The sequence below is a fragment of the Colobus angolensis genome, unplaced genomic scaffold (genome assembly GCF_000951035.1).
Source record: "Colobus angolensis palliatus isolate OR3802 unplaced genomic scaffold, Cang.pa_1.0 Scaffold92, whole genome shotgun sequence".
Lineage (NCBI taxonomy): Eukaryota > Metazoa > Chordata > Mammalia > Primates > Cercopithecidae > Colobus > Colobus angolensis.
In genome coordinates, this window is record NW_012123154.1 from 8,172,710 (window position 1) to 8,190,122 (window position 17,413).

At 43.9% G+C, this 17,413-nt stretch overlaps 1 long non-coding RNA gene across 1 annotated transcript; it reads left to right on the top strand.

The window, feature by feature from the left end:
- Positions 1-751: 751 nt before the first annotated feature.
- On the top strand, positions 752-1,822 carry LOC105504483. The gene is made up of 3 exons (XR_001000619.1): positions 752-852; positions 1,007-1,175; positions 1,644-1,822. It is a non-coding gene; the product is annotated as an uncharacterized LOC105504483 (long non-coding RNA).
- Positions 1,823-17,413: the final 15,591 nt, after the last annotated feature.

Below are 17,413 nucleotides of genomic sequence, written 5' to 3' on the forward strand. Positions count from 1 at the left end.
AGAGATTTGTAATTGTTTGCGGTGTAAAACGTCCTATCAGTTTTAAATTTATATATATATATATTTTAAAACATGCTATTCTTATAAACTGGAAAATTTTTAAACTGAAAAATACAGCAATATAAAATGAATCAACAGCAAAGATCTCAGGCTACTTGTTTGGTTTTCTGCGCCCATCACTGTGTATCCTAAAAGTGCTATTGGGCTCTGCCAGTATTGTCAGGACCGTCCTAGGAAATGGGAACAATGCAGCCCACGCTCCAAAGGGCTGGCGTGGGATGCGCCCCAGGTCGGACGGCTGCCCACGGCAGTGCAAGGCTACGGGAGCGCTGCAAAGGAAGGGGAGCGCTGCAAAGGAAGGGGTTCCACGGGCGCCCTTAACGCTCACGCTGGGGAAGGAGGTGCAGGAAACGAAGGAAGCGGGGAGGAGACGGAGAAGTGCTGCAGCAGCTTGAGTCGGCAAGTTGAGAGAAGTGAAAGCAGTCCAGGTTGGGCGGAACACGAAGAAGGGCTGGAGGAGCGGCCCAAGGTAAAAAGATCTAGGCCAGACGAAAGCGGAAACTGGATTAGGAGGGCCCTATTAAGCGAATTTAAGGAGATAGGACTTTATCCCGAGAGCAACAGAGAGTTCATTAAAGATTGTAAACAGGAGTGACACGATCGGATTTACATTAAAATAAAGCATCTGACTGGCTGCGCTGTCGAGACGGGGGAGGGGCAAGGGCGGAGGCGGAGAGAGCGGAGAGCGGTCGCCCGAGGTCCAGGTGGGAGACGCCGCGCCCGGCACCGAGAGTGGCAGGAGCGACAACCAGGCGGCCTGAAGTGCAGACGCAAAGCGGATCCCGGGGCTAGGTGAATTGGGGTAGAGGGATAATGACCAGACTGTAGTGTTGTCTTTGCTGAGTCTGGAAACACGCGAGGCTTGTAGGGAAGGTGCCGAGCTCCGCTGAGAACGCCTTATTTTGAGATTTCTGTGGCATCCAAGTTAAATATGCCTGGACTTCAGGACACGGGGGTTCCGGAAGCAGGATGACGCGCCGGGAGGGGACGAGACAGTCCAGAGCACGCCCGGGAGAGAGGGCGGCCCAGACGGCGCCCAGGGGCCCCCACCCCGCGCCGGCCCGCGCTCCAGCCCTCCCTCCCTCCCTCACACACGCGGAATCTCAAAACATGCGGTGAGACAGGAGGGGTGTTCATTTGTCTAATTTTGCAGGTAGGGAAAATGAGAGCTTGGAGTAGGGGCTCATGCATGACCACCTGGCAGTGAATCTCCCAGGTAATACAAGCCCCACTCTACCCTTCTACAAATTCCGTGCATCCGATTGTTGAAACACATTCATTCTCAAATTTTTGGTAGAATGCATCACAGAACTGGATTTTGCTTTATAAATGCCGTTTGTTCCTCTTTCTCCCAATCCCATAATAAAATATCAAGTGACCAACTTTCAATTTTAAATATCACCCGGCATCAGAAATATGTAAGCACTTTTCTCTTAAACCGAACGGAGGAAAATCTTAGAACGTGTGTCCACCAGTCAGTGCATAACTTCTCTAAGTTCTCTGTCCTGCATAAATAAACCTTGACAGCTCTGGCTGTACGCTTATTAGCTCAGCACATCCATCGCCGCTTTTCCCGTCTCCAGGACACGCCAGCCCCTCCCGCCCGCCTCGGGCTGCACCACCTGCTCCGGGCGCCTCCCCGCCCCCCGGCCCGCCCGCGCCGGTTCTCACGCGCAGCCAGCGCCCTTCCCCGCCGCTCCCGCCCCTTTCACTTCCGCACAGCTTAGAAGTCGGGGTGAGTGCTTCCGCGCCCACCTTCCCAGCCCCTCTGGCACTCCCGGTTTTCCACACCCGCCACCAGCCGCCGTACCCCCCACGAAGTTCTCCCTCCAGTGCCGCCCCCTAAGAGGACTTCAGGGGCGGTCCCGGGACATCTGGCGCTGATTGGCTGATCGGCGGCGCCCCGCCCCCTGGGCACGCGCAGGAGGTGGGGCGGGCCTGAGGAGCGCGCGCCGCGCGGCCCCGCGGGCTGAGCGTTCGTGACCCGCGTGCTGGCCCCGGCGTCCCGATCCCGGAGTCTGCGAGGCGGGGGCGGGTGGCGGCAGATGCCGCGGCCGCCGCGGTGTGACCCTGGGCTTGGGGGAATTTTTTTGGCCTAGAGGGCTCCTGTTGTCCGGCGGCGGCGAGCCGGGCGTCCCGCGGGGACTGGGAGCTGCCCGAGGGGCCGCCGCCGTCGCCCGCCCGGTAGCCCGGATGTCGCTGCCCCCTGCGGCGGGGCCGCCAACGAGCTGCTCGGCCCGGGAGGAGGATCGTCTTAAAGGGACAGCGCCGCGTTCGGGCGGAGGGGGCGGCGCGTCCTGCCCTCCGTGCGCAACCCTGCCCCGGGGGACGCAGCGGCGCCCGCCGCCCAGACCCCTTCCCCGGGCCGGGCGCGGTGGGAGCGCCGCGCGCTCTGACTGGGTTGCCCGCAGATGGCCGACTGGAGCCAGGTTTTCCTCCGGCCGGAGCGGTGGCCGGTGGCGCCGCGCGGGGCCGGGAGGCGCTGGCCTGTGATTGGCCGAGGCCGCGGTGAATGCAGGACATTGTCTGGTTGCGGCTGTCTCAGTCGCTGCCCGGCCGCCCCTCCCTGGATCAAAATGGGTGCGGAGCGAGGGTCCTGTAAAGCCCTGCCTGGGGGCCTTTTAGTGGTGGGAACACCGTAGGGGAAAATGTAACTTTTTTGAAATTCTGAGACTGGCATAAAGGTGCTGATTTAAAATACAAGCTCAGCTTTAACAAGGAGATAAAAATAGTTGGATTTGACATAAAGGTTTCCTTTAAACTAAGATGAAAAATATTAAGGTAGTTGAAAAGGGTCAAGTGTTATGAAAGTGACTTGGTTTTGTCTTCAGGATTCCTTTAATTAGGACCTGTGATAAGTCATCTGAATGTCCTTTGTAAAATGTTAAGCAAAAGTAACTATAATATGTATGGTCTTAGTTTCCATGTGTGTAAAGACGCGAGACTGGTTAGCTTTCCCAGTTTGCTTCCATTGTTAAAATACTGATTCTGACTATAGTTGAAATCTTGATATGTCCTATGGATTGAATCGTACGTATCTCAAGGCCTTGGAGTAGATGAGACCTTGAAAGAGCCCTTGAGGTGATGATAGTTCTCCCAAGATTATCTTTGAAAATACCTGGGTGTTATTTAAGTGAGGTTGTAATCTTATAGAGTGTAATTGTGGAGTAAATGAAAATTAGGCTGAGCACAATGCTGTAGTCCCAACCACTTGGGAGGTTCACTTGAGCCCTGGAGTTTGAATCCAGCCTGGGCAACATAGTTAAACCCCTGTCTCTTTAAAAAAAAAAAAAAAAAGGAAAATTAAAACAGTAGAGGAATATGTGAAAACACCCGCCAAATAAGAGATACACATGATAAAAGAGAATTTTGAATAAAGTAAACTTGGTATTTGCTTTAAAAAAACTGGGTAGAAAAAAATGCTGTAAAGTTAAAAGCAGATGTGTAGAGATAGAGATTTTTTAACATCAGTTTAATATCTTTTCAAAACTAAAACAAACTGATTTTATTTGAGTAATCAACAATTAAGGACTTGGAAATGACAAACGAAGGAAAGACTTCAGAAAGAAGATAAATTTAATGTCATGATTCATTGCAAGAGACATGACCTCATTTCTTATTAGAGTGATTTCCACTAAACCAGATTTGATGTTAATTAAATTTACAGACTTTCCTCAAATTTATAGTAATGCAATATGTCTTTTTTTTTTTTGGTATGGGAAAGAGAAGAGATATAAGGAAAATTGTAAAAAGTTGCAGCTTCCTCAAATGATAGTTTTCTAGACGCCTCACCCTCATCCGTCATAATACAGGAATAAAAAAAGCAGAAATAGCATGATTTCTGATAGCTGTCCCTGGAAGTGAACCATAAATAGTTGTGTGAGTGAAACAGATTTAGTTTTATTTAAACTCCTAGCGCTTAAATTCTTAATTTTTATAATTAAACTGGTTTTACTTAAAAGTTACTGAGTGATTAAAATTTAGAAATTAAGCTGAGTGAAATAAAAAGTTGTTTATAATAAACCCAAACATTAGGCAATATGATATAGGCTGTCAGTTACAAAATGCCTCAAAAAAGTAAGTTTGAGACTTTTCCAGCATGTGTTTTCCTTAGGATTTTTGCTGTGGTATTCAATATGTAACTTTATATAGAGTGATAATATTTATGGAACACTTGGTATATGCCAAACACCATTCTAAGTATTTAATCTTCACAAAGATTTTAGAAGGCAGGTACCGTTATCCCATTTTAAAGATTTGGAAACTGATGCTCTAGAGGTTAAATAACTTGCCCAAAGTCTGACGGTCGGTGGATATAGAACTGGGATTCCAGCCTAACTGATTGCTCAAAGCCCTGTGGCTGTATATTTGCAATCACTCAAAACAGACTTATAGCTATAGATATGAGTATTTATTTTTCAACTTAGAGATTATTTATTCATTTTGATCAGAACTCTTGGACAGTTTACTAATTTAAACATTTTTGCATTAGCCTTTTCATTCATTTATATTTCAGGTGGCTGTGTGAGTGTAAGATGGCCATCTGTTAAGTCAAGCACCCGTGTAATTTTTAACAGTATTATCCCTTCGAATTTTCTTCTTCTCTCCTCTCTTACTGATTGATGGATTGATTGAGACAGGGTCTTGCTCTGTCATCCCAGGCTGGAGTGCAGTGTCGTGATCACAGCTCACTGCAGCCTGGAGCTCCCAGGCTCGGTTGATCCTCCTGCATCAGCCTCCCAAGTAACTGGGACTACAGGCACACACCACTACACCTAGCTAATTTATTCACTTTTTTAAAGATAGGGCCTTTTCATGTTGCCCAGGCTAAGTCTCGAACTCCTAGGCTCAAGTGATCCTCCCGCCTTGGCCTCCCAACATGTTGGGATTACAGGCATGAGCCACGACACGCAGCCTTCTGTGCTCTTTTAAACAGACCCTTGGCATGGATAGTGGTGCGTGGGTAAGTCTTTCCACTTCCTGTCTCTCTGTTCCCTTTCCCCCTCTTTTTCTTCCTTCAGACCTATTGCTCCATAGAACTCTATGCCTATTGGCTGTGGTTGTGGCATCTAATGTGTCAGTTCCAGAAGAGGTGTTAACATACTCAGTCACTCAGTTGTTGGCTGAATGCCTACAAGTCACCCAAACCTTCAGAAGATGGAGAAGGGAGGAGGAACCAAGAGGGCAAGAGACAGGAATGTTGGAGGTTCGTTAGCGTGGCTGAGAGGAAGGACTGTGTTTTTAAAATTTTTTTTTTGCCTCTCTTCTTCAATCTGTACCTTTGGTTAAGACCTGGCACATCGCTAATGGCAATCGAGTCCCCTTACAGTTCCTGTGCTTTCTCTCTTTAGGCACTGGTTCTGTAGTTTTTGACCATTAGAGCGCTCATCTGTAGCTCTGCTGAAGACAGGAGAAAAAAAGAGTGTAGTCAGTCTCAGATCAATCCCAGTTGTTGCTTGTTTACAGTGTCTATAAGGAGGGTTAAGAAGTTAGAAATAAAATTATTCTGAAGGGGATCGTTTGTGGCTTATTAATCCATGTGATTTTCGATGCTCATTATCACTGAAAATTGAGTTGGCTAAGTCTGTTTAACTTTTGTGATTAAGGATCAGTGTGAGGATTTGATGTTCGGGCTGAGAAGGAGAAAAAGATTGTATGCACACATCCTCCCACTTATCACTTAGCTCTCTTTATCTTTGGCCAACAACTGATTCTCTAGCTCCTGTACAGTGAAGTGACATCTAGGGAATAGCATGGAGGAAGGGACAGCAGCTGGCAAGCCCGACCCATCGAGTCACTCTGCCATCAGGGGGTGACTGGCATGGCTGTGCCCAGTGTCTTAACACCCGAAGTGCCCCAGGGGCAGTGGAGACACCTCTTCAGGCCCTGCTAAAGAGAACCACCTGGCCTCTTACTAGCTAATGAGTGTGTCTTTTTTTTCCCGAGTTCCATAATTAAACTTTTACCATGTGGTATTTCTCAAACCCAGATATTAAAACATACTACAAATATTTAAAAATATTTTAAATCTGATAACAAGCACCTAGTTTTCCGGATCTTTTTTCTAGTATTTCTTAGGGCTCAACAGGTGGCCACTCTTCCTTGCCTCTAGCGCACGGCCCGACTCTGGCTGTGCCATCTTATCCTCTCAGGCTAAGGGAGGGCCTGGCTTCCCACTGCTGCTGGGCCCTGGGAGCCTTGCGGTGTTGATTCCCTTAACTCTGCCCACACTTCTTAAAAGTCTTTACAAAACCCCCTAAGGAATATGCCTTTGATGACCTCCTCAGATGGTGCCTGATTCAGATGCCCATCATGGTCCAGCCCCTCCTTCACCTCCAGTCTACACTGTGGTCTTTGCTTTCTGCATCCTTGCTTCTGACACATCAGACTGGTGCCCTAACCCACCCACCACTCTCAACCTTGCATATGCTGTTCTTTCTGCCAAGAATACGAAGACTTCCTAGAGCCCCTTCCACGTGGGCTGCCTATTGCCGTTACCACATTGCATTTTAAAATTATTTTTACATGTCTTTAATTTTTATTTTTTTAGAGATGGTGTCTTGCTTTGTCACCCGTGCAGGAGTGCAGTGGCACAATCGTAGCTCACGGCAACCTCAAACTCCTGGGCTCAAGTGATCCTCCCACTTCAGCCTCCCAAGTAGCTGGGACTGCAAATGCCTGGCTACCATATTGAATTTTAACTGCTGCCTTGCCTTTCCAGAGCTGGAAGTTCCTTGAGGTCAAAGATGGTGTCTTACACATCTGTACCTTTTGGGTGCTTAGCACAAAGCCTCACTTATGGTAGAACATGAGAAAGTAATAGCTGAATAATAACTGAAAATAAGTTTCTTTCTTCTGTTGATTCTTTTCCTAAATCAGCTTTCTAGAGTTTCAAAATTGAAATTTAAAAAATTTCAATTTTGTCAGTATTTATGTACATAAAATTATGTACTTTAGTATGTACATGATAGCATGCTTTTACAATACTGTTTACAGCAGATGTGCTCCTGAAAGTTCCATAGATTAATATTTGAAATTTAAGTGTTTTTAAATGTAATTTGATTTCTTTATTAGTGGTGAAGATTTCTTTGTGTATAGTAAAGAATCATTCTGTAAGTTATATGACTTTTTCCTCTATCAGATTTGCCTTAAATAATCCTATGTTGAACTCATTCTAAATAGGTTTGACTCAGAAGTATCGTTTTAGTGTTTTTTTGCTTGTGAACAGAAGAATAAGAACCACAGTGTAATCATCGTATTTTTTCTTCATGGGAATTCCACCATCTGTGTGTTTTGGGCAGTGGGAGAAGAGGAGGACAAACTTCTCCTCGGTTTCTCCCTGTGTTTCTCTAGTTCTAGCAGGGACGTTTCTGTAATTGGTTTTCAACATTTGCTGAGAGTCTGTTTCCTCTTAACATTCAACATGTTTAACAGAAGTCTTGTAATAGTTCCAAAAATAATAAAACCAGTCCCAAGAATAAAAATGATACATTCACAACATATTGGTGTGGGGTTTTTTTGTCATGGCTTTGGTTTTGTTAAGTTCTTTTTAATAATTCCTAGTGTCAAATCACATGAAGAAATAAAAAGGTTTTCTTCACAGTAACAAAGCCCAGTGAAGAAATGCTATCGATGGCTTGTGCAGCCGGGGGAGTTGTTGGCCCAGAGGCAGTCACAGGACAGTGTTGAAGGCACTCCCAGTACAGTGTGGCCATCTCAATGTCTAGCGCTTCTCTGCAGTGATGTAAGTGGATGATTATGGTTACATGTAATGCTGTAGGCTAGGATGAATGAGAGCTGATGCTTCTGATGTATCATTAATGCTGCTCTTAGTCTGCTGAAATCGATTCCTCACATTGTCAAATATTAACATAAAAAAGCAACACCTACTTATATTTCATCCCACCCCACCATCACCCCTAATACAGTGATTAATGTGTCCCAACAATAAATTTCTCTGCTTTAATAATTAGATGTTTGACAAGTGAAAATAATTGGACTTCCTTTACAATTATTATTTAATTTAACATTATTATTATTATTAAAGCATCTTTAAGTGTTCAGGGCATCTGGACTTAGGAAGAGCTTTAAAATCCCAGAGAGAGATGAGAGGCAACTGCCAAGCAGGTAACTGGGGGGCTGATAACAAAATCTCTTTGATTTCATGCAAGGCATTTTAATTGTTTCTTCATCAGTAAACTGGAGTCCAAAAGACCTAAGACCTTGGCAATAAAAGCAATAATTCTGGTGCAGTGTGGTCCTCTGTATTGCTGTTAGAGCATGCATCCCAGAGCTAGCAGGATTCACACCATGTTTGGGAAACTTTCGTCCTTTCCCTACATCTATCCCTTGCACTCTTCTAAATGAGCCCAGTTTTCCCCGGACCTGGATGGGTTGTGAACAAAAAGCCTTGTCACAAGTGTGGTTTCAAGGCCAGCAGCATCCTCATGGCTGTACTGGGATCATCTGACCCAGATCTAAAGACATCTTCAGGGGACTTACATGCATGCCCCCATCACAGGAGAAGCCTGGCTGAGAGCAGACCCCAAACGGAGACCAACCAGAAGCCCCCATAGCTCTCACAGTGGGAACCCCCTTGTGTATTTTGTAAGCCATTTTGCAGGTTTCCAGAAAGCGGAAGGATTTGCAGTGGAATGAGAAGGAGTATGCACCTCACGGAGCTCCATCAATACTGCGGTTCTGGCCAGGCGCAGTGGCTCATGCCTGTAATCCCAGCACTTTGGAAGGCTGAGGCGGGCAGATGGTTTGAGACCAGAAGTTCGAGACCAGCCTGAACAACATGGCGAAACTTCATCTCTACTAAAAGTACAAAAAAAAAAAAAAAAAAAAAAAAACCGGGCATGGTGGTACGTGCCTGTAATCCCAAGTACTCGGGAGGCTGAGGCACGAGAAAAGCTTGAACTCGGGTGGCAGAGGTTGCTGTGAGCCGAGATCGAGCCATGGCACTCCAGACTGGGTGACAGAGTGAGACTCTATCTCAAAACAACAAAAACAAACAAACCAAAAAAACAAAAACAAAAACACCCTGTGGTTCAAATTCAAATTATATCATCGCCAAGGTAAAACCAAAAAAACAAATGGTGGTGGGGGATTGTCATTCAGTGTGTAAACATTACATTTAAATTTGTGTTTGTTTCTTAGGGCTGCTGTAAAAGTATCACGGACTGGGTGGCATGAAGCAGTGGAACTGCTCTCACAGTTCTAGACAAGAATGGGGAATCCAGCTACAGGCAGCGCTGTGCTTCTTCGGAGGTGCTGGCTAGAAACCTTCGTGGCTCAGCCTAGCTTCCAGGGTTCCAGCAAGTGGCATTCTTTGGTTTGCAGCTACAGGGGAAGAGGGCACAGAACAGAGAGGGACACAGCAGCAGCTTGGGAATGTCCCTTGGAACGACTTTATAACCAGACTTCAGGCAACTCCCTTCGGACTCTGCGTCCTGGATCCTGTGTTTGTAACAAGTCCCAAGTGACTCTGATGCAGGGAGACAGCCTCACTTGCAACCCACCCCACGGCATCAGGATAATGGGGAGGTCTCCCCAACATTCTGCAGCCCACACCCATGCCCTGCCCGGAGTGCACCCCAAGTGTGCACGTACATGAACAATTGGGGGAAGTGTGAGAATAATGGATCCGAGCTGGAGGAGCCCAGTCCCAGGGAAAACAATTAGGAGTTTGCTGTGAGAGTACAGTGACAGGTGACAAAGGCCCTCAACAGTGTCATGAACACTTTAATTGTTGTGAAGTCCATACACTAACCCCAAGCCTTGTGAACTAGAGATGGTTCATTCACTTATCAAATATTTGAGTGCCAAATATATGCAAGGCACTATATTCAGTGCTTTGGGATTTGAGAATTTTGCTGTAGTTCTTTTTTAAGCAAATTACATAAATTTAGGAGATTAATATAGAATTGCACATTTAAAATTTTTATTATGCCAAGTATGGAGATTTTTTGAAAGTGCCATCATAAAAGACTTTTTTACTGTTATTTTATTTTTTATTTGTGTTAATTTATTTTTAAATAGGTTAGTATTCAAGAGCCTATTAAACAGGCTGGGTGTGGGTGTGGCTCATGCCTGTTATCACAGCATTTTGGGAGGCCAAGGTGGGTGGTTCACTTGAGGTTAGGAGTTCAAGACCAGCCTGCCCAACATGGCAAAACCCCATTTCTACTAAAAACACAAAATTAGCTGGATATGGTGGCGTGCACCTGTAGTCCCGGCTACTCAGAAGGCTGATGTAGGAGAATCGCTTGAATTCAGGAGGTGGAGGTAGCAGTGAGCTGAGATTGAGCCACTGCACTCCAGCCTGGGTGACAGAGTGCAACTCCGCCTTAAAAAAAAAATCTATTAAATTAATAGAGTATTTTTTATTTTTTAAATTAACAGGCTATTATTTTTTAGCAGCTTATAGAAAACTTTCCATGTACCCTCTTACCCACCTATTATTAATATCTTGCGTTAGTGTGATAATTTGTTATAATTGGTGAATGCCGATACATTATTAGTAACTAAAGTTAGGAATTTACATAAAGGATCATTCTTTGTGTACATTCTATGGGTTTTGATACCTGCAAAATGACATGTATCCACCACTACAGTTTCATACAGAATAGTTTCACTTCGCTCAGGTACAAAGGATGGTGGTGGAAAGTAAATGTCCCTTGCACAGAGGTAACCTCTATTACTGTACTAAAAAAAAAGCCATTTTAATATAAACAACTTGGAAAAACATAATCTTAGAGAAAAAGAGTTTTTTTTCCACAAAAAGAACAGTTGGGAAAACTATGCTTATATATTTTTCCTTTCTTTATTCATTCACTTGTTCATTTGCCAATGATTTTTTTATACCCCTATAAATGAGGTGTGATTTCAGATGCAGGAACCAGAGAACAAAGCAGTGAAAAACCCATAGCCTGCCTTCTTGGAGTTGAAGTTCTTATGGGAGTTGGATCAGAAACTGGGACACCTCGTGGAGGCACATGTGAGCAAATGGGGAACCCCAACAGAAGCCAAGGAAGAGAACATCTACCTGGGCCAAGAGTGAGCTGGGTTTATTCCAGGTACTTAGACACAAAAATGAGCACACGTTTAGAAATTGACCACCTGCATGGCCGGATGTGGTGGCTCACGTCTGTAATCCCAGCACTTTGGGAGGCCGAGGTGGGCGGATCACCTGAGGTCAGGTTCGAGACCATCCTGGCTAACACGGTGAAACCCCGTCTCTACTAAAAATACAAAAAATTAGCTGGGCATGGTGGCGGGTGCCTGTAGTCCCAGCTACTCGGGAGGCTGAGGCAGGAGAATGGCGTGAACCCGGGAGGCGGAGCTTGCAGTGAGCCGAGATCGCGCCACTAAACTCCAGCCTGGGTGACAGAGTGAGACTCTGTCTCAATTAAAAATAAAAAAAAAAGAAAGAAATTGACCACCTGCCTTGTCCAGGACTGGTCAGACAGGGCCAGTAGGACAACTAGTCGAACGTCTTGTGTAGGTCTGAACTGGACTCAGGAAACAGAGTCTGACAATGGGGCTTGCTCCTGGCTTGAGTACTAATGCAAGGCGAGGTGGGAATACTAAAGCACTAAAAGGACAGTCGTGTGTTTTTTTTTTTTTTTTTTTTTGATGAGGGGGTTTCTATTTATGCAAAGAAAGCAGCTGAATCTGCCTGCTGCTTCTCTGTTCATCTTTCAAGCATCTGGCCTTGCCTCTGATTCCAAGTGGCAATTGAGCTGCACTGAGTTACAGCTCTGCCCATGGCTCTCCCATCTGGAGATCTGTTGGGAAGGGTGAACCACAAGCTTTAAACCTTTACACAAATGAATAGAGTATTCTTTTGATTATTTTTTGAATGAATAGATTACTTTTTTCTTTTTTGAGATGGAGTCTTGCTCTGTTGCCCAGGCTGGAGTGCAGTGGCACGATCTCGGTTCACTGCAACCTCCACCTCCTGGGTTCAAGCAACTCTCTTGCCTCAGCCTCCTGAGTAGCTAGGATTACAGGCATGCGCCACCACCACGCCCAGCTAAGTTTTGTACTTAGTAGAGAGGGGGTTTCACCACGTTGGCTAGGCTGGTTTCGAATTCCTGACCTCAAGTGACCCACCTGCCTCGGCCTCCCAAAGTGTTAGGATTACAGGCGTGAGCCACTGCGCCTGGCCTAGATTAGTTTTGTTTTGTTTAGTTTTTTGCAGTTTTAGGTTTATAGAAAAGTTTCCATGTACCTCCTCTGCCATCCTAATTTCCCCTATTATTAACATCCTACATTCATGTGGTAATTTGTTATAATCGGTGAATGCTAATTGATACATTATTACTTACTGAAATCAGTAGTTTTAAGGTCATGCCTATATTCCCAGCACTTTGGGAGGCCGAGACGGGTGGATCTCTTGAGGTCAGGAGTTCAAGACCAGCCTGGGCAACATGGCAACACCAAATCTCTACTAAAACTACAAATATTAGCTGGGCGTAGTGGTGGGTGCCTGTAGTCCCAGCTACTCGGGAGGCTGAGGCAGGAGAATTGCTTGAACCTGGGAGGCAGAGGTTGCAGTTAGTGGAGATCACGCCACTGCTCAAGCGTTCCACTCGGCCTCAGTCTCCAAAAGTGCTGGGATTACAGGCATGAGCTACCGTGCCCTGCCCCTTTATGGGTTTTGATAATTGCAAAATGACATGTATCCATCACTGCAGTATCAAACAGAATAGTTTCACTGCCCTAAAAATCCTCTGTATTCCACCTATTCATCTCTTCTCACCTCCCCAAAACCCCGAGTAATTATTGCTTTTTTGACTGTCTTTACAGTTTTGCCTTTTCCAGAATGTCATATAGCTGGAATCGTACAGTGGAGAGAGCCTTTTCAGATGGTCGTCTTTCACCTAGCAATATGTGTGTAAGATCCCTTCGTTTCGTTTTGTGCCCAATAGCTCATTTCTTTTTATTGCCAAATAACATTTCATAGTAGGGATGTACCACTGTTTTTTATCCATTTATCTATTGAAGGACATTCTGGTTGCTTCCAAGTTTTGGCAATTATGAATAAAGCTGCTGTAGACATTCATGTGCAGGTTTTTGTGTGAACATAAATTTTCAACTCATGTGGGTAAACACCAAGAAACGTTATTGCAGGATCATTTGATAAGAATGTGTTTAACCTTTATGCTTGTTTTTTCAAACAAACTTTTATGTAAAGTGTTTAATGCAAAAAATGTAGCATAATATTTTATTTTAAAACAATATGTTGCGTGCAATTTCTTTTTTGACAGGAGCTTACCAGTTTAGGAATTTGCCACACAAAACTAAACACTTTAATGTCCAAAACAATATTTGGGACATTTGGTTTTTTAAAAATAGACTTTGTTTTTGAGAGAAATTTTAGTTTCATAGCAAAATTAAGCATAAAGTACAGAGGTTGCCCATATGCGCTTAGCACCCTTTTTTTTTTTTTTGAGACAGAGTGTCACTGTTGTCTAGACTGGAGTGCAATGGCGTGATCTCAGCTCACTGCAACCTCTGTCTCCTGGGTTCAAGTGATTCTCCTGCCTCAGCCTCCCTACTAGATAGGATTACAGGTGTGTGCCACCACACCCGGCTAGCTTTTGTATTTTTAGTAGAGACGGGGTTTCACCATGTTGGCCAAGCTGGACTTGAACTCCTGACCTCAAGTGATCCATCCACTTCAGTCTCCCAAACTGCTGGGATTACAGGCATGAGCCACTGTGTCTGGCCTAGCACCAACATTTTTACAGTCTATCATTTATGAAAATATAGTTGCATGTGGGTTGGCTAATGAAAATGTTGACTTTGAAAAAAAGCAAAACTTCACAACTTTTAAAATTCAAATGCAATAGAAGCACACAGAAACAAATAGAAGCAAAGCAGACCTGACGAATGTAACCATCACTTCTGGCCGGGCGTGGTGGCTCACGCCTGCAATCCCAGCACTTTGGGAGGCTGAGGCAGACAGATCGCTTGAGGCCGGGAGTTTGAGACCAGCCTGGGCAACATGGTAAAACCCCATCTCTACAAAAATTACAAAAATTAGCCAGACATGGTGGCGTGTACCTGCAGTCCCAGCTACTAGGAGGCTGAGGTGGGAGAATCGCTTGAGCCTGGGAGGTGGAGGTTATACTGAGCCGAGACTGCTCCACTGCACTCCAGCCTGGGCGACAGAGGCCAACTTTGTCTCAAAAACAAACAAAAATATAATTTCTCCTTCTTTCTCACTCCCACCCCCTTGCCTTGGTCACCACTCAGTACAATGTGTAAACTTACAGACATAATTTTTCTGTGCTTCAAAAGTGAAGTTAAGGGTTTTTTGTTATTTTTTTTCTCAGTTCACTGGCAGTTTCATTTGTGTTATTGTTTTTACAAAAATGGGATTCTACCATAAATATTGTTCTGCAATTTTTTTTCCTTTAAATACAGTACAGATGCTTTTTAATTTATGATGGAATTGTGTCCTGATAAACTCATCATAAGCTATCCAATAATTGTTAAGACCTCAAAAAATAAAATAAAGTAAAAAATGTCATTATAAGTTGAAAATATCATGTTAAAAATTCACTTAATACACCTAGCCTACCAAGCATCATAGCTTAGCCTACCCTACCTTAATGTGCTCAGAACACTTACATCAGCCTACAGTTGAGCAAAATGATCAAACGCATCCTATTTTATAATAAAGTGTTGCATATCTCATGTAATTTATTGAATTCTATATTGAAAATAAAAAACAGAATGATTGCCTGGGTACTTGAAGCATGGTTTCTACTAAATGCATATTGCTTTTGACACCATCGTACAGTAAAAAAATCATTAGGTCAAACCATCGTAAGTTGGAAACTGTCTGTATGAACTTTCCAGCTGAGTGCATAATGATTGCATAGTATTCCACAATCCATAACCCTATGATAGAAATATAAGTAATTTTGTTATTCCAAATCGTGCTTAAGTAAACATTCTATACACACATCTTTATGCATTTGTGCTAAAATTTCTGTAAGACAAGGCGAGTATAGAATTGGGATTATTGGCTCATTTCATACACACACACACACACACACGCACACACACTCTCATCGATTTAAATGGTTCTCTATAAGTTCCAGCAACATAAGTAAATCTCTGCATGCTGGATGGTATTTTTTGCCACCTTCAAAGGCAAAAATTGCAATCTCATTATTTCAAGTTATATTTTACTGATCTTGAACATCTTTTCATATGCTTGGAAACCATTTGAATTTCTTTCTTCTGAAATTGTTCATGCTTTTCACCTATTTTTCTTTTAAAATAATTTTCACAAGTAATATACAACAATTCATATAATACAAGTAATATATTAATGTAATGTCCTTATAAAATTTCAAACAGGGCCAGGTGCAGCGGCTCATGCCTGTGATCCCAGCATGCTGGGAAGCTAAGGTGGAAGCATCACTTGACATCAGGAGTTGGAGACCAGACTGGGCAACATTGTGAGACCTCATCTCTATAAAAAGTAAAAATAAAAAATTAGGTGAGTGTGGTGGTGCATGCCCATAGTCCCGGCTACTCAGGAGGCCTTAAAGGTGCGAGGATTGCTTGAGCCCAGGAGTTGAGGTTACAGTGTGTTATGATCGTGCCACTGCACTCTAACCTGGATGACAGAGGGAGACGCCATCTCTTAAAAAAAAAAGAAATAATTTAAAAAAGGATTTGAACAGTACAGAAGTGTATAGAATTAAAATGTAAAAATTCTGTCTCCAGAAATCAGCTACTCTAGTCAAAATTTGGGATGTATTCACCTATAAAGTTTTTTTCTGCGTATGTGATGCATACATACATGTATACAGACGTGTATGTGTGTAACTATGATCATAAAAATCTATTATCCTGCATCATGCCTTTTGAACTTAATAGATTTATATATAAATTGTTTTACTTAACAATGTGTCATACATAGAGAACCCTGATTTATTTTTATTTATTTATTTATTTATTTTTGAGACAGAGTTTGGCTCTGTCACCCAGGCTGGAGTGCAGTGAAGCAATCTCTGCTCACTGCAACCTCCGCCTCCTGGGTTCAACCGATTCTCCTGCCTCAGCCTCCCGAGCAGCTGGGACTACAGGTGCCCACCACCACACCAGCTAATTTTGTGTGTGTGTGTGTATTTTTAGTAAAGATGGGGTTTCACCATGTTGGCTAGGCTGGCTAGGTCTCAAACTCCTGACCTGAGGTGATCTGCTCGCCTCAGCCTCCCAAAGTGCTGGGATTTACAGGCATGAGCCACTGTGCCTGACCAAGGTTTTTTTTCTAAATTATTTTATTTTATTTTATTTTATTTTTTTGAGACGGAGTCTTGCTCTTTCGCCCAGGCTGGAGTACAACGGTCCCGTCTCGGCTCATTGCAACCTCCTTCCCCAGGGTTCGAGCAATTCTCTTGCCTCAGTCTCCTGAGTAGCTGGGATTACAGGCACCCACCACCACACCTGGCTAATTTTTTGTTTGTAGTAGATACAGGGTTTCATCATGTTGGCCAGGCTGGCGAATTCCTGACCTCAGATGACCTGCCCACCTCGGCCTCCCAAAGTGCTAGGATTATAGGCTTGAGCCACCATGCCTGGCTTTGGAGAACCCTGATTTTTAAACCATCCTTTAGTATTCCATGTGGTATAGACTGAATGTTTGTGTCACACCCCCAAATTCATATGTTGAAACCCAACCCCGAAGTGAGATGATATTAGGAGATGGGGTCTCTGAGAAGTTAGGTTTGGATGGAGTCATGAGGGTTGGAGCTCCCATGATGGGATTAACGTCCTTTTAAGAAAACAAAGAAGCTAGAGCTCGAGTTCTTGGCCCTCTGAAGGTACAGTGAAAACGAAGCTGTCTCCAGACACCAGATGTGCCAATACCTTGATTTTGGACTTCTCAGTCTGCAGAATTGTGAGAAATAAATGTTTGTTGTTTAAGATGTATTTTTGTTATATAGCCAGAACTGACCAGAACATCATTAGATTTTTCTCCCTTTTGTTTCCTTTCTTTTTAATCAACACATACATATTGCGAGTGGATAAGGCATTCTTGTAGTGCTTTATAAGTATTAGCCCATTTAATCATCATAACCATCCCATAGAACAGGTATTCATTTGATTAAGAAAACAGGTATGAAAAGGTTAAGTACCTTGCTCAAAATCACATGCTGGTAAATTGCAGAATCAATTGAAATTTTACTTTAAAATTACCTTATTGATAAGTTCACGCCGTTTCTAGTTTCCTGCGGTTTCGCATGGTGCTGCAGTGCACATCCCAGGGAACCAGCAAGCAGCCTGGAGAGGAGCAGGGAGTCAGGTTCAGGGGGACTGA